Here is a 9,451-nt window from a genome sequence, read left to right as displayed (position 1 = left end):
AATGTTGTTATTCTGCTATACAGCCTCCTTTTTCAAGTTCCCCAAGGGCATGCATGGAGGCTTCGTTATTGCCTGTGCCCAGGACTCTGTAGGTCCCTAATACTGAAACAATGACAGAAAGTATGAAGAACCAGGTAAAGTAATAGAACCTTTAAGTACAAAAGGTCTGAGCTTTATCACTTGGTTCTTGATTGTCAAATACTTTCAGTGATCTTAGGTGCCCTCAAGGTCCAACTGTACTTTCATAAACTGCATAAATTATAGTACAAAATGATTTCTGACTTCTGTTGTTCACACTTCTTTTACATCCTCACTTTATCATAATATTAAGTGTACTTCCAGTAAAATGTTTATCACAGTTCTTTTAACACTGTTTAACAATGTTCTTTACTGCCTTCCATAAATGGATTTGAAGTATAAATTACTCCCCACCCCACTCTTTTTTTGGTATTGGGGATTGAACCAAGGGGCGGTTTACCACTGAGCCACATCCCCAGCCCTTATTTTTTATTTTGAGACAGAATCTCGTTAAGTTGCTGAGGCTGGCTTTGAATTTGTGATCCTCCCGCCTCAGCCTCCTGAGCCGCTGGGATTACAGGTATGCGCCACCGCAAGGTCAAACATCCCCCCACCTCCCCGTGCGCCCTTAATTTAACCCAGGGCACTTGCCTAGTTAGTCTCTTCATGTATGAAAAGTGATCACAATCTGGCATGGCGCAAACCTGTGGTTCCGGCTACTGGGGAGGATGAGGAGGAAGGATCATTTGAGCCCAAGAGTTCAAGACAGCTTGGGCAAATACAATGAGATTCAATCTCCAAAAATAAATTTTTAAAAAAGTAGTGACAGCACTCTGCGACAGTATGAATACCTAAAAACTGTGTGTGTGTGTGTGTGTGTGTGTTTCTTTTGGCGGTTCTGATTGAACCCAGGGCTTCCAAGAAGCTAGGTGAACACTCCAGGCTGACCTAGATTCCCAACCCGGCTCCCTTCCCCCTTTTCTGAGACCAGATAGGGATTCACTGTGTTGTCCAGGCTGCCTCCAAATCCTGTGCTCCAGTGATCCTCCTGCCTCAGCCTTCTGCATAGGTGGGACTACAGGCACATGCCACCACACCGGGCTTTCTTATTTTGCTTGAACAATGTTGCTTAGTTTTATTTACCTTTCTTTGAATACAGACTGTCTGCAGCCTGAAGGAATTTCCCATAATGAGGAAGATATGTTATCATTATCACATCTGAAAGGAAATTTGATCATTTAAAAAAAAGAAAAAAAAGCTCAAGCCCTGAGAGGAAAATGACCATTCAGTATATTCCCAGAGATTTCTTCTCATGCTTCCTTTGTTTTTTCTTTTTGAAAGCATTTTATGACTGTAAGACTTCTGAGGGAAGGGACAATTTGCATTATGGGAGGTTTTTAAAAAGTGTTGGGAAAGGTCACTAAAATACAGGGCCTCTGAATTGAAAGAGATTTCACATCAGTATGTTACTTGCTTTCTAATTTTGTGTTTATTGTATAAAAATGCCTTTAGCATTTAGCGCTGTGTGGAAGTATAGCATGTTGGATTCCAGATTAATGTAGACTACACTAACTTTTTCCTGGTAATATTTAAACATAGTCTGAGTCCCAAGTTCGGTATACAAACAGCATAAAAAGCAAACTGAGAAAAACTCAAGACACATTTTTTGAAGTTGACAAATACTTTGTTTTCTCCTGTACGTTTTTCCTCCCGCCCATCTTTTTAAACTTTAAGACTTGTTTAAGCAGTTAAAAAGAAATCCCTACCCTATTCTGCTAATTCCTAGATATTTATGGAAGAATGTGGAAAATGCATTATTTATGAAAAAATTACAGGAGACTTGCAATTCATAGGTTCCCAAACTCTGAAACACAGGTATATAGAAAATATACCATTAAAATCCCTGTTCATTGCGATGCGCGAAACCAGTTTCAAAATGTAACCTATTCCTCATCCCTCCCCGCATAATAAAATCAGTTTGGCTCTCTGACTGAATGCTTATTTACTAAAAAATTAAAGGGCTTGGTAGTTGCTCTAGGGTTACCCTTCTCCCCCCTTGTCTTGCCCGCACACCTATTTTAGACTGGCAAGTCCATTTTCATTTTATTTCAAAGATTTTCTTTCCTTTTTTTTTTTTTTTTTTTTTTTTTTTTTAAGGGAAGGCAGGGGACGTCGGGGGTTGCTAAATTTATCTTCTTCCCCAGCCGCGGGGATGAAGAAAACACATTTACTGCGGGCGGGGGTCTGAGGGCCTGCAAACAACTCGAGCTGGCGCCTCGGCCAGGACCGGCGCGGAGAAGCGGTAGGTCTCCGGGGAGGCCCCCGGGGGGCGGCCGCGGCCCACGGACAAGGTGGGGGGCGACCCGGGCCGCCTGCCTCACCGCGGGTTCGGCGGACCGCGGCCCCGCGCGGGCTTTACGGCCGAGGCAGCGGCAGCGGCGCGTGTTTGGCGGCGGCGGGCGGGAGCGCGGAGGAGGTGGAAAGAAGGGGGGCGCTGTCACGGAGACTCAGGCCGCAGGAGACCCCGCGCAGCGAGGCCACTGGGCTCCCGGGTTGCGGGGCGTAAGCGGCGCCGACCCGGGGCGCCAGGGGGACCCACCGGGCGGAGGAGGGGGCCTATCTACCCTTCCGCATTTTCCTGGGTCTCTCTCCCGGGCGGTGACGTGACGTGCTGACGGCGGGCCCGTGCCGGGGAGCTGGGCCGCTTTTTGTCAGCTCCGAGCTCGGCCCCTCCTCCCTCCCTCCGCCCGCCCCACCAGCCGGAGCCCGGCCCAGTGCTCCAGAGAAAGGCCGGCCTGCAGCACCCGCCACCGTCGCCGACCGCCCGCACGCCCGTCCGGTGAGTCCCGGGCGCCGCCGCGGCCGTAGGGCCTAGTGCGCGCGCGGCGGCCTGGTCCCGGCCTGGTCGGCGGCCCGCAAGGCGCCCTCCCGCGCTAGGCCGGGCGGCGTGGCGTGCGGCGCCGAGCAGGCCCCGAGGAGGCCGCAGTTAGGCCCGGGGAGGAGCCCGGCTGCCCCGAGCGGCTGCGGAGACGCTCTCCGTAAGCGGGCGGGGGTTGGGGGAGGTTTGCCCAGCGGTCCGGGAAGCGGCTGAGGGGTCTTGGGTGGGCGCCGCGGCCCACCCGGGGCACCGCGCGGGGGCGAGGCCTGGCGAGGAGGCGAAGGCTGCAGGCGTGAGGTGAAGGCCGCAGGCCGGCCGGGCCGATTTTCGCTATGTAAATATCGGCGAGGGGGGGAGGGACGGGGGGACAAGATGGCGACGGCTCGGCGCCTGCTGCAGGGAACGATTGAGGGGGTTGCCGGGAGGGGGAGCCGCCATCTTGAAAGCGGTGTCTGGAGAGAAAATTCCGCTACAGTCCGTGAGGGGGGGTGGGAGAGCGGGCGGCGGAGGCCGCGGTGCCGGTGACGGGCACCGGAGGCCGGGCGCGGCGGCGTGTGCGCGCGGAGGGGCGTGCTCGCTCCCTACGGCGGCCATTGCCCTCGCCGCCATGATGAGCGCTCGGGTTCCAGTTGCTCCGCGGCAGCGCCACCTTCCTGCCCTGCCTCCCGCAGCCCCGTGACTGGCTGCTGTTTCCGCTGCATTTCAGCTGTGCTGCCGCAGGCGGCCATCGTCCGGGTGCCGGAGCCATCTCTCTCTCATCGCCCCTGGCCCCAAACCTTTCCCTGGCTTTCCCTGGCTGAGGGCTGCCGGGTGGGTTGGCTGCTTTAGGACTCCAGGAAATTTTGTTTTGGCTAAGTCAAGTCATACATGGTTGAGAGGGTGACCTCGATGGCGGTTGTTCACCGCTAATCATTGCCTTCTCAAGTATCTGAGTAAAGAAGTACAAATTGATGGGAAAGTTCTCACCACTCTTGACCAATAGTGAAAAAGTGCATAGCACGAAAGCGGAAGAGTAAGATTTTGAAGGAGTCTTTTGTATTCATTTCTGTGGAAACAATTTTCTTGAAAAGCACCATTTAAGCTATTAGTGATGTTTGTAGTATTTTTTTAAATTGAAGAATAAGGGCAGAACTTTTTTTCTTATTGGAGGACAACATATTGTGGTGCAGTATTTAATTTCCTGTTCTTTATTTGCGAAGTTTTATGATATATCCCCTAAAGTACTTTTGATTGCGCACTGTGCAACTTTCCTAGGAAACTCAGAACCCCGTGTTAACGGTACACTGTGCTAGTTGCTAAGAAAAATTAAAAATTTTCTTGTACACGATGGCTGCAAGAAGTTCGTTGTTCAGAGACAGATGAGACAAGGTGAAATATACTAAGTGCTGCGGGAAAGGCATATTCGATTGATTACTGGACTTTAAGAGAACGCAAGGTTTCTATTCGGAGCGTCAGGGAAGGGTTCCTGAAGTAGATGGCATTTTGAGGTTACAAAGGTGGGACTTCGCTAGGTAGCGAGCGGTGCGGGTGGAGAAAGGGCATTTCAAGGTTGAATCTTCCTCAAAAAGCAGTAAGCATTTACAGTTTGACTGAAGTGGATGGTGCAGATAGGGGATTTGGTAGGAATCAGGCTAGAAAAGGTAGATTGAGGAAGTGCTGGCTTGCCAGGTGGAAGGACTTAGGCTCAGTGGGGGAGGCAGCAGGGGAGCCCTCAACTAGTTCAGTGATGACACCCGAGCTGCGCTTTAGAGTCAACAGTTCCGTTGGACTAGGACACGTTTCAAAGTTGAGAAATAACCAGTGTTAAGTTGATCAGCGTTTTCCTTATCAGGACGCTTGCAGGGATGTTCGGGAGTTAAGCAGATTTTGCCGCTTTTTGAGTGATCTTTTTTTTCTATCCTAATTTCTCACCCCGAATAACTTTTTGCTCAGAGTTATGATTTCTGTGGTAAACAACGGGGAGTTTGTACCATTTCATTTGCCGTGGTTGAAAATTACAGGACTAGCGCTGTGAGTTACTTTGACCGAAATGGGAAATGAACCTGTAAGTGTTCTTATGATAAATTTTTCAAGAAGTCATTTTTGGAAAAGTGAATTGAAACAGTGATTATTCAGAAGACAGTGACCGTCAGATACCTTTTTGCAGTCCGTGTTCTTCCCCTTGGTGAAAGTAACCACCGTTTTGTTTGAGAGGGTAGCTAAGGCTGTTTGCTGAGCCAAGCCTTCCTGCTTGTATTTTCATTAATATTTGACTAATCCTGATGCACATGTGGGGAATGTGTTTATTAGAATTTTATGTTGTAGACCTAGGTGGCCCAGATATTCGCTTTCAGTTTTTCCATTTTCCTGGATTGCAACAGGTGAGAGTACTGATGCTCCATGAGAGGAGTGGAGGGGCTGAGTCTCCAGTTTCTCATAAAGGCCATGATTTAGAAAAGTCTGAGGTACAGTGCATGGCATGGAGCCGACTAGAAGCAGGTTGCTAAGGTGGCTGTGGTTGTTGAGGTGCTAAGGGTAAACATAAACGTAGAAAACCAGTCGTTTTTATGTCTTAGCTGGGAAAGGCATAGACAAACTATAAAGAAGTTCTTTAAAAAAAAAATCTTTAAAGAACTAGTTCTTTGTAAAGACAGACAGTACAATAGGGTTAAATTAGACTCACTTTGTATTATTAAGAAGACAGATGAATATATAGTTTAGTTTCCATCAAAAATGGAAGGACAAACCTTGATAATCTGGAAAACTAATTATTTTGTTATTTTGCATTATTTGTGTTTGTGCACAATGGCCATTCCAAACTACTACTATTACTACTTTTTTTTCTCCCCTCTTAAACTCTTCAGCGAGGCCCTTGAAATCCTTTCCCCTTAGAAAAGATTACCTAATCTTTTACTTAACTGAGAATGATAAATGACTATCTGATGTAAACAGTTGTTTCCCTTCCTTCCACTTGATGCTTTTCCTCTCTCTGCCTAGGCTTTCCTCCTTTTTCTTTTGCCACTGGAAAAACAGCCCTTCCTGGAGTCCTGCTGCTCTGCCCCCACCCTGGCCTGCCTCCTTTGGGATGTTCTCTGTCAGTGGTGCTCTCTTGCATCATTACCCTCTTAAGTCCGCAGGAGCCTTTCCCTTTTCCTTTAAATAGTCCTAGTTTTGCTCATCTTGCAAAAACCTCACCTGTCTTCTTTTTCGTTTCACCAGTACTTTCATTTGTTTTCACCCTACTTATTCCTAAATTCAGTATTTCCCAAATTAGGAAATTTGCACAGCATCTTAATGACTGTGTCATATAAAATGTTCTGTTTTACAAACTCTGTGCCTTCTCTGTCTTCTATGGTGGGATTTCCCTAAAGGTCAATTCTCTACCCATTTTTCTCTGAAATCTCCCCTAGTTTTAGTGTCCCTTACCATGTCCACCCTTTCTTCTAGTTTCTCATCTGTATTTGTGGTTGCTTACTGGCCATATCTACCCAGGTGTCTGAACTGTCTCATTAGGGCTGAAACCAAATTATTCTGGCATGTAGTAGATATTCAATATTATTTATAGAAAAAAAATTTTTTTTCCACCTGGAGCTCCTAAAACACCTCCTGTTTCTTGTTTTCTGTTAATGGCACCACAGTTTTTTTTTTTTTTAATTTTATTTTTTTATTTTTACAGACTGCATTTTGATTCATTGTACACAAATGAGGTACAACTATTTGTTTCTATGGTTGTGCACAATGTAGATTCACACCATTCGTGTAATCATACATGTACATAGGGTAAAAAATATGGAACGTTTCACAAATTTGTGTGTCATCCTTGCACAGGAGCCATGCTAATCTTCTCTGTATTGTCCCAATTTTAATATATGTGCTGCCAAAGTGAGCATGGCACCATCATTTTTCTAGGCTCAGTCTTCTCTGTCCCATAGAACAATGTGGACATCTTTAGTTTAGCATTTAATCTACTGTATTTTATCTGTGTGTTTATATTTTTTTTCCCCTAAACTGTGAATATAGACAGATTCTCATTTATCTTTGTCCATAAGCGGTTCCTGGAGTATGATCATTATCTCCCAAGACAATTATCTCAATTATTGGGTGCAGAAAATTTTATGTAGTTGAATAATTTCCAGCTATTCAAAATAAATTATCTAGTCAACGTGTTCTTTGACCAAGGGGTATTCATGTTAAGGCACACTTATCTTGTTAGGATCCCAGGTCAAAACCAGGAGCTGAGTAACCCCATCTTCAACCCTTGTGTGATTGGAATATGGCCAGCCTCTTCTTACTCTTGTCAAATTGTTTTTCTGAACAAACTTTTATAAAATCTGTTATTTTATAACTGCATTGTACTCAAAGGGAAATATACTTTAGGGAAACTGGGTAGCCTTGAAATATAGTCATTAGGCTTTTTAAAAATATGTTTTAGGGACTGGAGTTGTAGCTCAGTGGTAGAGCACTTGCCTAGCATGTGTGAGCACTGGGTTCAATTCTCAGCACCACATGTAAATAAATAAGTAAATAAAGGTCCATCAACAACTAAAAATATATTTTAAAAATGTTTGAAGACTTTTTAATTATGAAACACTTCAAAATTACTGAAAAGCAAATGTCACCAGATTCAATGAATCTCAATGTTTTGTGGTGTGTTTGCTTCATGTTTTTTTGTTTTAGTTTAATGAAATAAAATCTCACACATCTCCTTCCCATTCTTGTCTTGGCTTTGCCAGAAGTAACCACTGTCCTAATGTGTATGTACCCAAACAAGATATTGCTTTGTGTGTTTTAACTTTATGTAAGCTGTATCATACTGTGTGCATCATTTTATGTATTATTTTCACTAAAGACTTTGAGATTTATCCATGTCATATGTGGATCTAGTTCATTGGTTTTCAAAATGTGCTCCAGGGATTCCTGAACCTCTCTTTGTCTTATAGGAGGTCCAGGAGATCAAAAATATTAATTTACTTAAAAATATTTTTAGTTGTAAATGAACACTATACCTTTGTTTTACTTATTTTTTACGTGGTGCTGAGGATCGAATCGAGTGCCTGGCACATGCTAGGCAAGTGTTCTACCTCTGAGCTACAACCCCGTCCCAAAAATGTTTTTTTATAATAGTATTATTTGCTTTTTTACCTACATTCTTCTGTATATCATACAAGTACTGTGCAGAGACTACATGACACATGATATAATAGATTGAATGCAGAAAAAAGTTTTGAGGATCCATCTGTTCTCTGTTAAGTCACACATTAAAGAGATTTGCAAAAAAAATACTACTTTGTTTCTAATATATTTTTTGTTTTGAAAAATAGTTAATATTTTAAAATGAATACTTTCATATTTACATATAGGTTTATTTTATCCATTAATATATCTCTTTAAATTTCCAATATAATAAATCTCTATGGAGAAGAACCATATGATAAATTACTGTGGTCCTTAATTTTGAAGAGCCTAAAGGGGTCCTGAGACAAGAAGTTTGAAAACTACTGATCTAGTCCATTGATATTACTTACAGAGGTTTGTTTGTTCCTATGGAGGGAACATTAGGCTATTTGCAGTTTTCAGCAATTTCATGCAGTGCTGTTGTGAACATCCTTATACGGGGGTTCTCTCTCGGGATTGTATTAGAAGTAGAATTGCTACATTGAAGAAGTCTGTGCATTGTCAACTTTACTGGAACTTGCCAGAATGCCAAATTTTATTCCATTTGACACTCCCACCAGCTGTGTATGAGCCTGCTTCTCCAGATCACTGCCAAAAGATTAGATTTTGCAAGTTTTTCCCATCTGTTGGGTATAAATGCTATCTCTTTGCTGTTTTCATTTTGTATTTCTTAGATTACTATTGAGGTTGACCTTTTTTTCCTCCGCGTTTATTGGTCATTTGAGTGTTCTGTGAATTGCTCAGCGGATCTTTGGTCCATTTTTCTATTGGATTGTTGCTTTTTCTTACTGATTTGTAGATATTCTAGATACTAATGATTCACAGTTATATACACTGAAAATATCTTCCTAGTCTGGCTTACCTTTTAGCTTTGTTTAAAGAATGCTTTTTATGTAGAACTTCTTAATGTGATGGTAGTCACTTTTTTTTAATCATTTGTGACTTGTGTTTTCCAGTGTCTTCAAGGAATTCTTCACTTACTCCAAGGTAATAATGATACTGTGCCTTTTCATATTTAGGTCATTAATTCTTCTGGAGTTTTTCTCTGTGGTATAGGGATCTAATTGTATCTTTTTCATATGGATTTATTGTGTAGTTCAGTCTTTCTTCCCTGCTCCTAAGATATACTGCATTCTCACATATACACATGTTTTTAGTTTCTCTCTTCTGGTTTCATTGATCTGTTTGACTATCTCTAGCTATACCACCCTGATTTAATAATGGTAGCTTTATAATTAAATCTTTATTTTTATTCAGGATTATTTTAGTTATTTTCCTCTTTTTGCTTACTTTAGAGTTTAGAGAAACTAAAAAGTTTCTATGAAAAATGGTTGGATTTTTATTGCATTTGCATCAAATTTATAGGATAAATAACATAGATTCATAGATATATTAAATAGT

The 9,451-nt window shown here is 43.2% G+C and overlaps 1 protein-coding gene across 10 annotated transcripts in view; it reads left to right on the top strand.

Moving 5' to 3' along the window:
* Positions 1–1,778: 1,778 nt before the first annotated feature.
* Positions 1,779–9,451, top strand: part of ZFX (zinc finger protein X-linked) — a 48,872-nt gene continuing 41,199 nt past the window's right edge. For 2 of the 10 annotated variants that reach the window (XM_079124450.1, XM_079124447.1), the window contains exons 1-2: positions 2,370–2,857; positions 9,007–9,037. The gene's annotated coding sequence lies outside the window, so the exon portion shown is untranslated. Of the gene's footprint in view, positions 2,321–2,367; positions 2,858–2,921; positions 3,057–3,470; positions 3,707–9,006; positions 9,038–9,451 lie in introns of those variants that run through there. The other 8 variants (XM_079124443.1, XM_079124451.1, XM_079124452.1 and 5 more) reach the window with 7 other exon arrangements.

Source organism: Sciurus vulgaris, assembly GCF_902686455.1.
Source record: "Sciurus vulgaris genome assembly, chromosome: X".
Classification (NCBI taxonomy): Eukaryota; Metazoa; Chordata; class Mammalia; order Rodentia; family Sciuridae; genus Sciurus; species Sciurus vulgaris.
Note: the sequence above shows the minus strand (reverse complement) of the source record. Positions and strands in the feature narration are given on the sequence as shown.